The 19191-nt window shown below is 40.5% G+C and overlaps 1 protein-coding gene across 1 annotated transcript in view; it reads right to left on the bottom strand.

The window, feature by feature from the left end:
* STX8 (syntaxin 8) overlaps positions 1–19191 on the bottom strand; it is a 284840-nt gene that overhangs the window by 228077 nt on the left and 37572 nt on the right. The window lies entirely within an intron of this gene.

Genomic DNA, 19191 nt, shown 5'->3' with positions numbered 1-19191 from the left:
TTTTTTTTTAAGCCAAAGTTTGTCTCACAGGCTATGTGACACCAAAGATACAAATACTATTTCTCAAGCAGAAACAATGTCATGACTACAGATTACAGCTTTTAAAATGACCATATAATTTGCATTAAAGGGCATTTGATGTTCACAGAAATACATGGAGAGTTTCAAAGTCAATTTTACCAATATAATGTAGAATTCGTAATACAATAAGCACATTCTGAATTACCAACCTTAACTTTTATTCCCACTGATAACCCATGTGACCCTTTTGCACCAGACATTTGGTTCTGCTGTCTGAGAAACAGAAAATACATAATCTCTCCCTCAGTCCCCACATTCATAGGAGCCCCCTCTCCTATCGCCACCTGTCTCTGTCCAAGCTGCAAAGATCACCTTGTCCAGGAACACTACCTCTGACCACCTCAGTGCAGAGATAAACAGTCACATTCGAGCTCTCATGGGATTTATGACAAATGATGGAATAAATACTTGGTGGGACGTCAGCAAATGGCTAAACAGAAACCCCTAGCTCTACTTCCCTCCACAAGAAAGGACAGAGGCAACTAATAAACAGCTAAGAGGTGACCGGAGTGTCAAAGGGAGAGCCCTGGAATGCCATGGGGGAGTGAAACGCACGTGTGGTGACTGGAAGCCCAGCAGGTCAGCATGGAGGGACCTGGCCTCTGTATGCCCACCTCGCCTGCCCAGAGCAGAGTGATCCAGACCCAGGAAGGACTCACCCTTGCAGAGAAAGGTAAGCTGAAGAACCCCACCAGCCCTCAATACCACCACAAACACCTACAGTCCTTCCTATTAGCTCAATTTGGAGAGCTGGCAGGCATTCACACAGCTGCACTGCACTCCCCATCTTCCCCGTCTCATCCTCCACGTCCCATCAGCACCACTGCGAGCCAAGCTGCTGCAGCATGGCACCACCTAGAGACCAGAACCCCCGCCAGAGTGCACCCTGCTCTCGGAGCCGGTAGCCAATGCACCTCTCCAGCACCATCTTCATTCCCACAGGTGGATGAACACCACAAGCCCAGCTGCACAGACAGTTCAGGATTGGTGGTGACTCTGGTCCTGCACAGCAGAGAAACAAACCCACACTTCCAGGTGGAGGAACAGTCTAGAAGATCCACCTAGAGTAAGCCCACCCTTGAAAAAACAAAACCACTGCATGCCCTGTCCTGAGTAGGAGAGGTACCCACACTACCAAGTAGCTGACATGTGTGGCTACTGCCCGTGCTTAGGGCTTGAGAATCATCCCTGTGGGGCCACCCTCCTCCAGCAGACAGGCCTCTGGCCTGTCCAATAGCCCTATACCTGCAGTCAGGGCCTGAGAAACAGCCTAGTAGACTGCCCCTGGCAGACACACATCCAGACCAGCCAAGCAGATGTATAGCCATGTCCCAGACCTTAAAAACAGCCCTGTGGACTGCCCCTGGCAGACACACCTCTAGCCTGGCCAAGCAGCTGTAATCCTCCATCCCCCATCCTAGAAATGAGAAATGAGAAATAGCTGCCCCAGGCCAGCCAAGCAGCTGTGCATCCATGTCCTGGGTCTGAAACACAGCTCCATGGGCCACCCCAGGCAGGCTTTGCACCCCCACCTCCCAGGCCAGAGAAATAGCCCTGATGGGCCTCTTCCAACAGACACATATGCCCAAGTCAGCCAAGAAACTGTATGGCCACATCCTGAGCCTGAGAAGTGGCTCCAGGAACCACCACTGGCAGGCACAGCCTCAGGCCAACTGAGAAATCACACATCCATGCTCCTGGCCAGAGTAATGGCCCCATAGCCCCAAGCCAAACAAAGAGCAAGACCCCAGGTGTGCTGACCCATCATGCTTACAAACACCACTGTCCTGAAAAATAGCTCAGCAAGCCCATCCCAGAAAAGCTGTATCACCAGCACCACAAATTCTCTCAGCCTAGGCCACTGAGACATACCCAGATGTCACTAGCGTGGATCACAACTGACAAAACTACACAGATGACATGACTGTCTCTACCTAGAACCAAAGCCAATAACCCCGCTGAACCAACACCCCAAGATCCAGCAATAACAAATGAGTCTTTCCTTGTGAAACCTACTCAATAAAATTTAGCAAAGGCAACTCTTCCATCAGATGTGTAGAAATAAATGTAGTAATGATACGTTCAACATGAAAAACGAGACATCTCCAAAGGAACACATAATTCTCCAATAGCAGAATTGAATCATAAGGAAATACAGGAAATGGCAGAAGTTCAAAATAACCTCTAAAAAACCTTCAAACACAAGAAAATACAGGTAGACAATTCGATAAGTCAGGAAAAAAATTCATGATTTGAATGAAAAAAATCAACAAAGAGATGTCATAAAAAAAAGAACCAAACAGGTGGCACCCATAGCTCAGGGTGTAGGGCGCCAGCCACATTTACCCAGACTGGCAGGTTTGAACCTGGCCCAGGCCTGCTAACAACAATGACAACTGCAACAAAAAAATAGCCGGGCGTTGTGGCAGGCACCTATAGTCCCAGCTACTTGGGAGGCTGAGGCAAGAGAATCGCTTAAGCCCAAGAGTTTGAGGTTGCTGTGAGCTGTGACACCACAGCACTCGGCACTCTACCAAGGGTGACATAGTGAAACTCTGTCTCAAAAAAAACAAAGAACCAAACAGAAATCCTAGAACTCAAGAAATCAATAAATGAAAATACAAATTGAGAGCTTCAGCAATAGACCACTAGACCAAACAGAAGAAAGAATTTCTGAATTTGAAAGGTCTTTTGACACAACATAGCCAGACACACCCCCTCAAAAGAATGAAGAATAAAATAGAATAAAGAGAAAAAGCCTACAGGACTTAAGGAACACCATTAAGTGAACAAATATTCACATAATGGGCATCCTAGAAGGAGAAGAGAAGGGGAAAATACAGAAAACGTATTTAATGAAATAATAGCTGACAACTTCCCAAGTCATGGGAGAGAAAGAGAAATCTAGATCCTGGAAACACAAACTGATTTAACCCAATTAGGTCTTCTGAGGCACAGTATAGTCAAATTGTCCAAAGTCAAAAACAAAGAATTCTAAAAATTCTTCAAGGAAAAGTGTCACGTCACATATAAGACAATTCCCATTAGACTAATAGCAAATTTCTCAGCAAAAACCTTACGTGTCAAGAGAGAATGGGACAATACATTTAAGTACTAACAGGAAAAAGCCCCTGACAAACAAGATTATATCCAGCAAAGATATCTTTCAGAAATGGAGAAATAAAATCTTCCACAGAGAAGCAAAAACTAAGGGAATTCATCACCACTAGATTAGCCTGAGAAGAAATGTTCCAGGGACCCTTGTATCTCTGAAAGCAAAAAGATAATAATCATGTCCTTAAATAAGCTAAACTATGAAACTCACTGGTAAAGCTAATATACAAAGGAGAAAGAGAAAGGAATGAAACCTATCACTAGAAAAAGCACCCAACTTTTAAAACAAACAATAAGAAATGAAGGTAGGAATAAAGAATATATAAAACCACCAGAACACAACCAAATGTAAACAAATTAAATTCCCCATTCAAAAGATATAACCTGGCTGAATTAATGGGGCTTTTTTTTAAGCCCACAAGCGTTTATTGAGTAATTATTATGTCCATAGACACGGGGAATACAAGTGAGACACCTGCCTCAAGTAAATCATGTGTAACCAAACATTAACAAGATAGAGCTACCCTCCCCTGTTTTAAATTTTGACTGATAACACCTCACAGCAGTTAAACAGTTGTTTGTTGAATCTCTGTGGGGGTCACCATATGTGGAGATAGTTTGAATTGTTTTTAGTGTAGCTTACAAAGAATATTGCTATTAGGCCACAGTTGCCCCCAAATACAAGTTTGTTTTTTAGTGTGGTAGATGTTAATTGTCTTGGTCTAATTATCTTGGGATAAACACAACCATTTAGTTAATTATGATAACTTCTCAATAAACTTCAGTGGAATGTCAAATTTACGAGAACATGACATGTATCTATGAAGGTGAACTTGGAGAAAAATAGTTTGAATTTCTCCACTGACTTCTGAATTTTTCTTTTTGTAGTGGAAAATAAAGAGACTCTGAAGCATTGGGCATCTCTTTATGCAAATAATCATCCGTCAATGCTCATGGGTCAGCCCGGCTGCCCCAATAAATTAGGTTAAGTATTTATCTTTAGTTAATGTTGTTTTTGTTGCTTTGGTTGGGGAGGGGTTCTCACCTTATGGTCTTATTGATTCTACATCTCTCAACGCTGTATAGATGAGAATATTCCAGGAGGAGTAATGTCTGGAGCTGACTGGTACAGTCACCTGGGCAGCATGAAGGTAGGCTTTATAGAACTTAAATGGAATTAAGAGTACTGGCCACTGAGTGAAAGAACAGGCAACCTTCCTGATATTGCAAAGGGAATGACATCTGCTTCGTGGCTTTCTTGACATGGTTAGCCCTTAAATTGCCATTTTAACCACTTTGGATTATACAGTTCAGTGACATTAATTACATTTACAATGTTGTACCACCATCACCATATCTATTCCCCCAAACTCTTTCATTGCCCCTAAAAGAAATTCTGTCCTCACCAATCAAGAACTCACTATTCCCTTCTCCCCACAGCCTCTGGAACTTCTAATCTACATTCTGTCTCTGTGAATTTTCCTGGTCTAAATATTCCAACAAGTGGAATCATATGCACAATGTTTATCCTTCTGTGTCTGGCTTCACTAGCATATGTTTTTAGGATTTGTCCATGTTGTCTTATATATCCATACTTTATTCCTTTTTTATGGCTGAATAATATTCTATTGTATGTATATACCACGTTTCATTTATTAATGCATGTGTTTATGGACACTTGCGCTCTTTCTACCTTTTGGCTACTGCGAATAAGGCTGCAGTGAACATTGGCATGCAAGCATCTGTTTGAGCCCCTGTTTTCAATTCTTTTGGCTGTATACGTAGGAGTGGAATGGCTGGGTTATGTTATAATTCTGTGTTCAATTTTTTGACAAATCACCAAACTATTTTCCATAGAAAATTTTCCTTATCAGCAGTGTTTAAGAGTGCCTTCTAATTTTTCCATATCCTTACTGTTTTTTAAAAAAATTATTACAGCCATCCTAGTAGATGTGAAGTGAATTACATCGTGGGTTTGGTTTGTATTTCCCTGGTAGCTTATGCTGTTGAATATCTTTCCAGGTGCTTGTTGGCCATCTGTATATCTTCTTTGGAAAAACATCTATCTATTCAAGTCCTTTGCCCATTTTTTAAAATTGGGTTGTTTGTCCTTTTGTTATCGAGCTATAGGAGTTCTTTATCTGAGGGCTGATTGGAAAGTATCCACCCATATATGTACCTATTTTTCATATTACATGGCCTTGTAATATGGGTAGACCTTGGTGGAAGAGCATTTGACTGCATAGTGTGTGGCTGGATACCTTCTGGACAGCCCTCACATATTAACATAATGAATATATTCTGGATATTAAATTCTTAGCAGATTTATGATTTGTAAATATTTTCTCCTATTTCATAGGTTATCTTCCTAATTTCATCATGTCCTTTAATGTATACAAGTTTTTCATTTTCATGAAGTTCAATTTATTTTGGTTTTTCTTACTTATTCTATTGTTGTCTTGTCTAATAATCCCCAGCCAAATCCAAGGTCTGAAGTTTTCTACTAAGTATTTTATGGATTTAGCTTTTATATTTAGGTCATTGATACAGTTTGAGTTCATTTTTATGGTGTGAGGTAGGAGTTCAGCTTCATTTGTTTGTATACAGAAACTCAGTTGTCCAAGCACCATTTACTGAAAAGAATATTCTTTCCCTATTAAATAGTTTTTTTGTTTGTTTGTTTGAGACAGAGTCTCACTATGTCGCCCTTGGTAGAGTGCCACGGCGTCAACAGCTCACAGTAACTTCAAACTCTTGGGCTTAAGCAATTTTCTTGCCTCAGCCTTCCAAGTAGCTGGGACTACAGGTACCTATCACAATAGCCTGGCTATTTTTTGTTGCAGTTGTCATTGTTGTTTAGCCAGCCTGGGTTGGGTTTGAATTAATGTTTTTAAAAGACCCAAATATATGCTGGCTGTAAGAAACTCAGCTCACCTGTAAAGATACACAGACTGAAAGTGAAGGGATGGAAAAAGGTATTCTAAATAAGCAGAAACCAAAAATGAGCAGGATACTATACTTTTATCAGACAAAACAGACTTCAAGTCAAAAGCTGAAAAGAGTCAAAGAAAGATATTATATAATAATCAAGGGATCAATTCAGCAATAAAACGTAATTATAAATATATATGCACCCAACACTGGAACACTCAGATAAATGAAGCAAATATCATTAAATCTAAAGTGAAAGAGAGACACAATACTTGAGGACTTTAACACCCTATTCCAGCACTGGACAGATAATCTATACAGAAAAATTAACAAACATTTAAACAGAACTATAATAAACCAAATAGACATGTACAGAACATTGCACCCAATGGTTGCAGAATACACGTTCTTTTCATCAGCACATGGTAAAGCTTAGAGTATGTTCCATGTTAGGACACAAGCCTCAAAAAATTAAAAAAAAAAAAAACCCAAATCATATTAAGTATCTTACCTGATTACAATGGAACAAAACTAGAAATCAAAGGAACATCTGAACTATACTAGTACGTGAGAATTAAATATGCTAATAAATGACCAGTGGCTGAAAGAAGAAATAAAGAACAAAATTTTTAAATTCATTGAAACAAATGAAAATAGAAACACAATATACTAAAACTTATGGAACATAACAAAAGCAATATGAAGAGGCAAATTTATAGCAATAAATGCCTAAATAAAAAAACTAGAATGGGCCAGGCATGGTAGCTTACACCTAAAATCCTAATATTCTGGGAGGCTGAGGCAGAAGGATTGCTTGAGGCCAGGAGTTTGAGATCAGCCTGACCAAGAGCAAGACCATCCCTACAAACATTAGAAAGACTAGCTGGGAGTAGCAGTGTGTACCTATAGTCCTAGCTACTTGGAAGGCTGAGGCTCTCGAGAAGATGGCTTGAGCCCAAGAGTTTGAGTGTGAGCTATGATAATGCCATAGCACTCTATACCAGGCAGCACAAGACCCTGTCAAAAACAAAACAAACAAACAAACAAAACCATGAAAACACCTAGCTAGATGATTAGATTCATTTCAAATAAAAACCTAATAATATATCTTAAAAAACTAGAAAACAAGAACAAACCCAATCCAATATTAGTAGAAAGAAAGAAAGAATAAAAATCAGAGTAAATAAAATTGACACTAAAAAAGTACAAAAGATCAACAAAACAAAAAGATGGCTTTTTGGAAAGACAAATCAATAAACCATTAGCTAGACTAAGAAAAAAAGACTCAAATAAAAAATCAGAAGTCAGCCAGGCACAATGGCTCATATGTGTAATCCCACTGCTTTGGGAGACTGAGGCAGATCACCTGAGGCCACCAGGAGTTTGAAACCACCCTGGGAAAGCACAGGCAAGCATCTATTGTCCCAGCAATTTGAGAGGATGAGGCAGGAGAATTCCTTGAACTTAGGAGTTCAAGGTTATAGTGAGCTATGATCACACCACTGCACTTCAGCCTGAGTGACACAGCAGGATCTTATCTCTAATAAATAAAATCAGAAATGAAAAAGGAGATGTCCCAACAGATGCCACAGAAATGCAAAAGATAATTAGAGACTACCACGAACACTTACACATCAATAAATTAGAAAACTTACAGAAAATGGGTAAATTCTTGGACACATTCAACCTCCCAAGATTGAACTGAAAAGAAATAAAAAATCTGATAACAAGTAACAAGATTGAATCAGGAATATAAAGTCATAACAAAGAAAAGTACAGGACCGAATGGCTGTAATGCTGAATTCCACTGAAACTTGAAAGAAGAATAGCAATTGTTTTCAAATTATTCCAAAAAGTTGAAGCAGAAGAACTGTTCCTAATTCATTCTGTAAGCCCAGAATAACCCTGATACCAAAATCAGAGAAAAACACAACAAAAAAATATAACTACAGGCCAATGTCCCTAATGAATATAGACACAAAAACCCTCAACAAAATACAAACAAACTGAATCCAACGATACATCAAAAAGATAACACATCATGATCAGCAGGAATCATCCCAGCAAGGCAAGGTTGATTCAACATATGCTAATCAGTAAGGGTGACACAGCATATCAACAGTGAAAGACAATACCCCTACGATAATCTCAATATATACAAAAAGGCATTTGATGAAAGTTAATAAAATTCAACATCTCAATAAAAGCTCTCCATAAACTCGGTATAAAAATATAAATTAGGTATGGAAGGAAAAGTACATCAACACAACAGAGACCACATGTGACAAACCCATGACTAACACCATAGAGAAAAGCAGAACACTTTGCCTCTGAAGTTGGGACAAGACAAGGGTGGCCACTCTCAACTCTTATTCAATGCAGTACCAGAAATCTTATCCAGAGAAATTAGGCAAGAGAAAGAAAGGGCATCCAAATTTGAAAGGAGGAATTTAAATTGTTCATGTTTGAAGATCACCTGACCTTATACAAGATCAAACAATTAAGTTTGCAAACTCATCCTAGAAAAAGTGCTACATCCCTCATTGCTGAATATCACTATAGTCACCTTTAAAGTACTCCCCGGGAAACTATGCACCAACACCACCTCCATTTTCCCTGCTTTGCAGATGTGGCAAACCTCTAGGAAATCCAGCAATGGATATACCCTTTACCAGTAAGAGCAGGTGAGATCACAAGAGCATAGGAATCCCTGCATGCAGAATATCTAATCTTTTTTCCATTGAGTTTTATGCTCAACATTTGGGGTTGGCGACTTTATTACTGGGTACTATTCTAGGTTCAAAAAAATATGACATAATTCAAAACATAATTCTTGCTTTCCAGGGGTTAATAAAGTGAAAAGAGAAAATAACCAACATGAAATACACTGAAACAGGAGACTATCTAGCTTTGTATCCCTGGGCAACTCCAATAACTTCTTCAGTCCTGGTTTGCTTACCCATTAAACAAGTTAATTAAGTAGGCTTTAACCTTTCTGGCCCAACATTTGAGGAATACTACCCCCTCATTAACAGTGGTGGTGGTGTGGAGTGAGTGGAAAAACTAATCTTGGTTGGAGGAGATAGGTATTTTTTCTAATCCTGAAGACGATATTTCCTATTGCCAGAAATTGCTGATTTGGATGATCTTTAAGATGCTTAAAGGTGGTGTGTGTGTGTGTGTGTGTCTGTGTGTGTTTGAGACACAGTCTCACTCTGTTACCAAGGGCTAGAGTGCTATACCCTCATAGCTCACAACAACCTTCAAACTCTTTGGCTCAAGCGATCCTCCTGCCTCAGCCTCTCAAGTAGCTGGGACTACAGGTGCCCACCATAACATTCAGCTAATTTTTCTGTTTGTAGTAGAAACAGGTCTTGTTCCTGGTCAGGCGGGTCCCAAACTCCTGAGTTCAGACAATCCACCTACCTCGGCCTCCCAGAGTGCTAGGATTATAGGTGTGAGCCACCACACCCAGCCAAAATCCTTACAGCTTTAATAAAGATTTATCTCTTTAAGTACTAAGTTGCATAAATAAGAACAGAAAAAAAAAATCCATTTCCTCACCATTCTCCTTTCCCCTCACCTTCCCAATGTCCTTTTAAATCCACCACTGATTCAGTGGCTCAGACCCAAAACCTTGGATTCTGTCTTTTATACCCCTGGTCCTCTATTAGAAAATTCCTTGAAATGTATCTGGAATCAGACCACGTCTTCTCTGTTGTGCTACAGCCCCATATGCCTCTCTCCTCTTTCTACTCCTATCCCTGCAGTCTGCTCCCCACATAGCTGCAAAAATGATAACAAAAAAATCTGCTTCCTCTGCTCAAAACCTTCCAGTATCTTCCAGTGACCCTTAGCATAATATGCGACATCGTCACTCTAACCTACCAGTCACCCCGGGCTCCTTGCTGTTCCAGAGCACGTGAGGCCATTCCCATCTCAGGGCTGAAGCACTCTTCCCCAGTCACACGGCCTCGCTCCCTCGGGGGCTTGTTCCCTCACTTCATTGAACATCTACTCGCATGTCACCTCCTCAGAGGTTTCCCCAACTACTCCATCTAAAAGAACACCTCTGTCACTCATTCACCCTCCGCCTCCTTAACCTACTTGCTTTTTCTTTACAGTACTTAAACCATCAGCCACTATCTGTGTATTTTCTGTCTCCCACACTAGATACAAGCTCCACAAGGGTAGGGACTGGTGTAACAGGCATTGAAAGAAAATGGTTCAGGCTCAGTGCCTGCAGCTCAAGCGGCTAGAGCACCAGCCACATACACCAGAGCTGTTGGGTTTGAATCCAACCCGGGCCGCCAAACAACAATGACAACTACAACCAAAAAATAGCCGGATGTTGTGGTAGGTGCCTGTAGTCCCAGCTACTTGGGAGGCTGAGGCAAGAGAATTGCTTTGAGGTTGCTGTGAGCTATGACGCCATTGTACTCTACCCAGGGTGACAACTTGAGACTCTGTCTCAAAAAAAAGAAAAAGAAAAATGTTCAATGAATTAAATGTATTAATTCTTTCAGCAAAAGCCATATATGAATAAAATCAATAAGAGCTGTCAGGACATTACGATATCACACACTGGTCTACGTTGTGTGATGTCAAAGGCATCTTCCAAATATCAACTTGTGAATAACACACAAGCCTGTGTGTAAGTCAGAACCAGTATTACTGACAAGAAAACCAAAGCAAACAGACAAGTGACCTTCTCAAGGTCATATATAAGGTGCAAAGCTAAGGATTCAAAACCCACATCTGCTAAGTGTTAACACCAGACTTCCTTTCTACCACTCCAAGGCTCTACCAAGACTCAAGATGACATTGAGGAACAGGTAAGGTCTAGTTGAGTGAGGAAGGGATGGCAAGGCATTTCAGAAAAGGTAAAGTCATGCATGCATCTCCAGGGCAGAGAATGTGCATTGTAAACATGCGTGGGATTAGTGGACAGTAGGCAGAATTTGAGAGACTGACTCTAAAATTAAATCCAAGGTAAACAGTCATAGTGAGTCTCTACCTGTTGTAACATTTCATCCTCATACTCTTCCAGAATCTTATAATTTTAGCTTTCTACAAGTTCTTCCCCATCCTGCAAATGCTCAAGTAACTACTTTCTCTCCTACTCACAGCCACGCTTCCTTAAGGAGTAGTAGGCTCTGCACACCGGGTCCCTTTCTGCCTCTGGTTCACTCTTCAGCCCACTGCAATCCCAACTTCCACTCCGGCACTCACTCTACCACAACTCTTCTCACCCACAACCTCCTTACAGCCAAATCCTCCTCCCAGTTTTCAGAGGGCCCCTCGTTCAGGCCTCACTTGTCACAGCTGATCTGATTCCCTTACCATGGAGCTTCTCCTCCCTTGCCTTCCTCAAACCTCTCTTCATCACTGACAGTTCCTTCTCCATAATTTGCAAGCACCTCTTCTCCCATTTGCCCCTTGAATGTTGGTATTCCTTGGGGATGTCATTTAGATCCACTCTTCTCACTGTATTGCTCTCTGAGCAAGTCTATCTGTTCCAGGGGCTTCAGACTGTAGGAACAGATGCCTGCAATGCTCAAAGCCATTCTCTGCCCAGAACAGATGAAATCAGACAATTATCTTGGTGGAGTCACAGCTAGTGGCGGGGGAGGGTATGTTCCCCTCTCCAGGGGGGCAATATAGTAAACTAGTAAATTGCACATGAACTTTATGTCCACCCTGTATAAAAACTCAGGCCAGGCTTGTTCACTCACCCCTTACCCTGACTGCAAACCACAGCACTAGACATTTACAAATTAACCTCTCCCCATGATATCAGCCTATGGATCCTTTATCTGCATTTATGGCTTTTCATTTAGAACTGCCAACTGGGTGAGCCTCCTCAAACTCAACAAATCCAAAATCAAATTCAGTATTTTCACTCCATAGACTGTTTCTTTGCTGTGCTCTCCACGTTGGTCGGAGTATCATAGTATTCCCAAGTCATCTAAGCCTCTTTTTGGTCTCCTCTCTCCCATAGCTCAATGGCCAAGGCCTCCCTTACAAACAGTCCTCAAGTCCAGCCCTGCTTCCCATGGTGCTGACCCTCACTCCCTCTCATGCAAAACATGGCCACAGCCTTCTATCTAACAGGTCCCTCCGTTCCTAGGCACCCTCATTCTAAATCATCTTACACTCAGCCACTGCCAGAATCATCTTTCTGAAACAGATCTCACCGTATCATTTCCCGGTTTCATAACTTCCATGGCTCCCTAGAAGCTACAGATCAAGTATAAGCTTTACATCGTGGCCCCAGTGATCTCTCAACATCCCCCCCTTCCATACCTCACTTCTCAGACAAAGGCACCAACTTTCACACTCTCATGTTTTTGTATGAGTCTGGAGTGTCCCCACCCCCACCCCCTTTGTCCATCTGGCAAAATTCTATTCATCCCCAAAGGCTCAACTCAAATGTCAATTTGGCTGCTCCATCTTTCCTGATCCCTGGCCCCACCCCCTTGCCTTGAATTAATCACTGGCTGGTGCTCCCCTGGCACTGCGTTCACAGCCTCTAACGTGGCATTTATCAAGCAGGATTGTAGTTAGTTATTTACTCATCTGTCTCCCTTCCTAAATTATGAGCTCTGTGAGGAGAGAGGCCACATGACAGTCATGTTTATATCCCCAGGACCAAAAAGAAAAACAAAAAAACAAAACAAAAAAAAAAACAGAGCCTATGAATATGCCAGAGGACAGGCATTCGGTAAGTGTTTATGCAACAGAATGAGGAAAACCACCGAGATTTCTAAGCAAAAGAGACCAAAATGAGAGAAATATTTAAGATGCTTATTTTGAGAGGTTAAAAAAAAGAAACAAGCAAAGCAAAACTTAATCTGCCTTCAAGACTTCAGCAGCAAAGACTGATACTGTTCAAGCAGACGGAGAGAATTACATGAAAGGGAATTCTGTCAGTAAAACACGTTGTAGCTCAACCTCACTTCTGAAATGAGATGGAAGGAGCATTTCTCCTCTGCAAAGTTAAGAAAAAGGAAATGCTGCAGAGTATGCTTCCGAGTTTAGTATAGACTGGGATTTTTTTTTATATAAATCAATAATCTTATTCATAGTCTCTCAAGACAGAACTTATCAAATACATGGAACTTACCAGATAAATGTCACATTAATAAATGTGAGCTATCTCATCAACATTTAACCAGCAAGCTTCACAATCACTTTCTAAAGGCATAAAATGACTTCACTTTCATTCTAAAAAGAAAATGATGTACATTATTTAAATGAAGATAATATCGGGGAGGGGGGATGTGCAGACAATCCATGTCTTTCTGCTGACAAATGAGGTTGAAGCTTGTTAGAGTTCATAGGGAGGGCGTTCTTATCAACTGAATACAGAATTGAAAAAGCAATGAATTCCAAGAAGTAGCTTGCTTTAGCTTTTCTTAACATTTCAAAAAGATGTCAAAGTGACTATGTGAAATGTTTGTTTTGTCTGGGAAAAATATCAGTGTTTTGAGTATTCACAGACCACAGGGAGGTTTGCAGTTAGAACTAGAGAAGGTATTTCTAAAGTGTCAGTGAACTGAATCTGCAGAACTTCGTAACTAGACTTGCTTGTGGATGTGAAGACGCTGCTATGGTGTAATTACTTTCTTCAAAAATATTTTCTTGTGCGGTTTCTCCCTGTGAATATAAAGATGCACAGAGGCTCAAATTTCAATCAGAAATAGATTCTTTGACATAAATTCTTTAGAGACAAAGTCTGGCAACAATATGCAGGCTTCCTATGCAATATGAAGAGAGGCTGCAGTCAGGAAGCCAGGGCAAAGGCCAGTGCGTAGTTTAGGTCAGAGGTAATGGGGATCTGAGAAAGGGGCAATTAACACAGCGATTCAAAGGGAAAATGCACAGTGCTGGTGAAAAGACCGGACAGAGGGAATACAGATTTTCAACCTGGAAGAAATGACGCAACTTAGGGAAAGGGAAACTTTTCATTACCTTTTGAACTTCAACATAGCTCCTAATAAACAACGCCAAAGTAAAATTCATCCTTTAAGATCATGATTTATGGATGTATGACTACCTATAGCCACATTTACTGGACTGTTAACTTCTTTTAGTCCAATACTGTCCCATTTTTTCGAATCTGATCCTTCTTTTTTTCGTTTGTTCATTCCTTCCTTCCATCCGTCCATCCATCTGTCTATACATCTGAAAAATATTTACTGAATACCTTCTATGTGTCAAGCACTAATCAAACAACTTGAAAGTGAACAAGATAGCCATAAATATCTCATGGAATTGATACTCTGGGGACAATATAAACCTAACATTGTATCTACTGCAAAGTAAATACTCAAATTGTTTTTTTGTTAAAATGAATAAATAATCTCCATTGAGTATTAGTCCAGAACAAATAAGAATTCAAACAAAGAAAATATCTTCCTTACATATCATCCAAGGACATTTCACTATAGCACCTTTAAGATTAAATATTCTTCTAATTTTATGCAGTGCCTGTGGCTCAGTCGGTAAGGCGCCGGCCCCATATACCGAGGGTGGCGGGTTCAAACCCAGCCCCGGCTGAACTGCAACCAAAAAATAGCCAGGCGTTGTGGCAGGCGCCTGTAGTCCCAGCTACTCGGGAGGCTGAGGCAAGAGAATCGCTTAAGCCCAGGAGTTGGAGGTTGCTGTGAGCTGTATGATGCCATGGCACTCTACCAAGAGCCATAAAGTGAAACTCTGCGTCTACCAAAAAAAAAAAAAATTCTTCTAATTTTAAACAAATTCTTTTCATATCCTACTCAGTGCTGGCCATATTTACCAATAAAAATTTTTAACATTAAATGAAAACCTCAATAAAACAGTTCACAGAAGAACAGAAATGCAGGATGGAAAAGGCCATCAAGCAGTCACTACTTTGGACTTCAACTCAAATTTCAGAAACCCCAAAGTGCTATTCTTGAGAACCACTTAGTTAATCTAAAATCTAGCAAATGAAACCAAAAGGAACATCTCTTTACCTTAAGTGTGTGATTATCACGGTACCTTAAAAGTGGAAGGGAGCAAAAAGAGGGGATACACAAAAAACTTAAGAATTCCAAGTGAGAAATGAATTAGTTGCTCTACCAAATTTATGGTGCCTGAGAGCCACCTGCTGGTTAAAGTTCAACATTCTAGTGACTACCAAGCTCTTTACTACTTCACTATACAAACCACACTTTAGAGCTGCAGTCCCCAACCCTGGGGCCACAGATGAGTGCCAGTCTGTGGCCTGCTAGGAACTGGGCTGCACAGGAGGCAGTGGGCAGGGGCCTGGGGTGGTGAGTGGGGTGGAGGGCTGCAGTCCTAAACCATTTATGGCCCCACACACATAACGCAGCACTTCATCACGTATGCTATCATGTATCGTCCTTTAGTTGTTTTCTGCAAGATAAAAAGACTTCCCCAAACCACACATAATTTCCGTATTCCCTTCTGCTACGAACAGATTTCTTAAAACAACACAATGAACCCAAACACAGTATGTACAGGTAGCTCCTCTTTCTTCCTGCTCATTCACGGACTGGAATGGCCTTTTTAATTTTCAACTTGTATAATTTAAAATCAATGCATACGACAGCAGAGCATCTTTCTTTGCCACATCAAAAGTCAAAAGCCTACCAGTAGTTAAGACTGGAACTCAAAACAAGACGCCATTTTTTCCCTTTAGACCAGCAAAGCCCACAAGTTCTGTAACACCCACAGACAGCTAAGGTGCAGGAAGAGGGGCTCTCCCACAGATTGCTGGAGGGAATGTAAAGCACCACCACAGCTTTTAAGAAACAGACAGGGCAGTATCTGTTAAATTTTAGACACCCGTACCTTTGTCCACAGTAACCCCACTTTGGGAACTCTGTCCCACAGAAATAGAGGCCACAAATCCTCATATTTACTGCAGCATTGTTTGTAATGGCAAAAAACTAAACAACCCAACATCCACCCGGTGGGGAGTGGCTGGAAAATGCATATTAATACTGTGGACTATAGGTATTGAGAGGAATTTATTAGATCTATTGACTTGGAAGAATGTCCAAATTGAAATGCAAAAATCTCAGAGAAATATGTATGGCTCAATTTTGTTTTCATAAGAGTAGAAAAGGAAAACTTATAAATGTGGGAGAGAAAACCTTATAAATGGTGAAGACTGTTTCGGAGCATGGCACCTGAGGGAGGGAAAGAAAGAATATTAATTTCCAGATTACACATCAGTATAGTTTGACTTGTTATGTCAGGTTAATGCTTCAAATCCAACTAAAGGGTTATTTTTGCATGATGGAACAGGGAAAGGGTAGGGATGACAGTAAGAAAACAAAAATCCACAAAGACAAATGACACCTGAAGGAGAAGCTATTAGGGGGAGGTACTGAAAGCACCTTCTTTCAAAAACACACAATAAAAAAATTAGTAGAAGACAAAAACTAAAACTGAGAAATGGTAATATCAAGCATATTTTTCAGGAGGAAAGAGCAATAGAAAAGATAGATATGAAAGGAAAAAATAAGAAAGGGGGTGTGAAAGGAACAGTAATAAACAGACTGGGGTTGGGGCAGAGTCTACAGAAGAGTCGTTACAGGTGAAGCATAAAAACGACAAGGTCAAATGGGGGGAAAGAGAAACAGAAAGTACCGTGATTCCTTCCCCAAGGTTAGGAAATAGAAGCAATACTAACAACATTCCCCTCTCACTTTCCAGGCAGTGATTCCTTCCCCAAGGTTAGGAAATAGAAGCAATACTAACAACATTCCCCTCTCACTTTCCAGGCAGTGATTCCTTCCCCAAGGTTAGGAAACAGAAGCAATACTAACAACATTCCCCTCTCACTTTCCAGGCAGAAAAACTTTATAACTTTTTTTTTTATTAAATCATAGCTGTATACATTGATATGATCATGGGGCTCCATACACTCACTTCATAGACCATTTGACACATTTTCATCACACTGGTTAACACAGCCTCCCTGGCATTTTCTTAGTTATTGTGCTAAGACATTACATCCCACATGTACTAAGTTTCACATATACCCTTGTAAGATGCACCGCAGGTGTAACCCCACCAATCCCCCTCCCTCCAAGCCCCTCCCCCCCCTTTCCCCCTTCCCCCTATTCTTAGGTTGTAACTGGGTTATAGCTTTCATGTGAAAGCCATGAATTAGTTTCATAGTAGGGCTGAGTATATTGGATACTTTTTCTTCCATTCTTGAGATACTTTACTTAGAAGAATATGTTCCAGCTCCATCAGAAAAACTTTACGACTTATCAAAATCTAGCAACTGGGAGGGTCTGAGTAAATTTCCCCTCCTACTGCCTTACAGCTCCATCTTGTGGTCTGTTCAGGACATGGCTCTTGGAGGCTCTTTATATACAGACTTAGGTATACACACTACACGTGTATATAAGTACATAACTAATATACGTACGTATACTAATATACCTGTGGTACATAAACATATTTAATGTTGGCATTTACATGCATATTCTATAATTCAAGTAAAACATACAAACAAAAATCTTAAGTGGACAGCTCAAAGATAATTCAGAAAGTGACTACTCAGTTAACCCCTACCCAGAGCAAGGAACAAAGCATTACCACAACCCCAGAACCCCCTCATGCTCCTTTGCAGCCATTACTTCCTCCCGAAGGGAACAGCTCTTACGATGGATAACACTGGAAGTTAGTTTTGCCTTCACAGGAATGGCATCACACAACACATACGCTTGTATCCGGCCCAGTCCACTCGCCATGATGGCTGAGATTCTTTCACAGTGAGGTATGTAGCCGTGGATTGTTCATTCTCACTTGCTGTACATGCCATATTGTATTTAACCACCATGATGTAGATGTGCATTGGGTCGCTTCCAGATGGGACTACCCTGTTTTCCCAAAAATAAGACATCCTCCAAAAATAAGACCCACTTACAGGAAAGATAAGACGTCCCCTGAAAATAAGACCTAGCACATCTTTGGGAGCACACCTTAAAATAAGACACTGTCTTATTTCGGGGAAACAGGGTATTAAGATTAGCACCTCCATAAAAACATTCTTGTATATCATTTTTTTCAACCTTTTGTATCTCACGGCACGCTGGAACCTATAGTTAAACTTCCATGGCACACTTAAATTATGTTGGTCCAATAAAAGTAAAAAAGAGAATATATTTACTATGCTTTGAACTTCTTTCAAAAATAATGATCTTTAAAAATTTTTGTGGCATACCAAAGAGCCCATGGCACACCAGTTGAAAATCACCATCGTACATGTCTTTTATAACAGTTCTGTTTTAGTAAATACAGTTTTCCAAAGAAGTTGTACAATTTATAGTCCCCCCAGTAGTATTTGAGAATTCCAGTCACTCCACAGCCTGGCAACACTTGACATGTTTGTCATTTTAATTTTAGCCATTCTTGGTGTAACAGTATGATATTATGGTTTTAGTTTGCAATTTCCTGATGACCAGTGAAGTTGAAAACCTTTTCATATGTTCATCAGCCACTGAATATCCTCTTCTGTGAAATCCAAGTTCAAGTCTTCTGCCTATTTTTTTTTTCTAATGAGTCGTCTGCCGTTTTCTTGATTTATAGGAGTTCTTTCTATATCCAAGACACATTTCCTGTGTCAGATATATGCCCTGAAAATACAGATTTCCATGCTGTGGCTTGACTCTCACTCTTGTGGTATCTTTCAATAAACAGAATTTCTTATTTTAATGAAGTCCAATTTATCATGTGTTTCCTTTATGTCAGTGCTTTCTGTGGCCTGGGTAAGAAATCTTCGCCTATCCCAAACTCATAAAAATATTCTATGTTTTCTTTTTAAAAGCTCCCATTTGACCCTTCACATTTAGATCTATAATTGTTTTGGAATTGATTTCTTACACAGGGTGACAGCAGAGACCAAGATTCATTTTTTCCATATGTATATCCGGTTGACATAATACCATTTATTGAAAAGACTACCTTTATCATAAATCAAGTGACATTACATATATGGAGCTGATTCTGAATTCCATTTTGTCCACTGGTTCACTGGCCGGTCCCTGTGCCAACATC

The sequence above is a fragment of the Nycticebus coucang genome, chromosome 18 (assembly GCF_027406575.1).
Source record: "Nycticebus coucang isolate mNycCou1 chromosome 18, mNycCou1.pri, whole genome shotgun sequence".
In the NCBI taxonomy this organism is placed as follows: Eukaryota; Metazoa; Chordata; class Mammalia; order Primates; family Lorisidae; genus Nycticebus; species Nycticebus coucang.
Note: the sequence above shows the minus strand (reverse complement) of the source record. Positions and strands in the feature narration are given on the sequence as shown.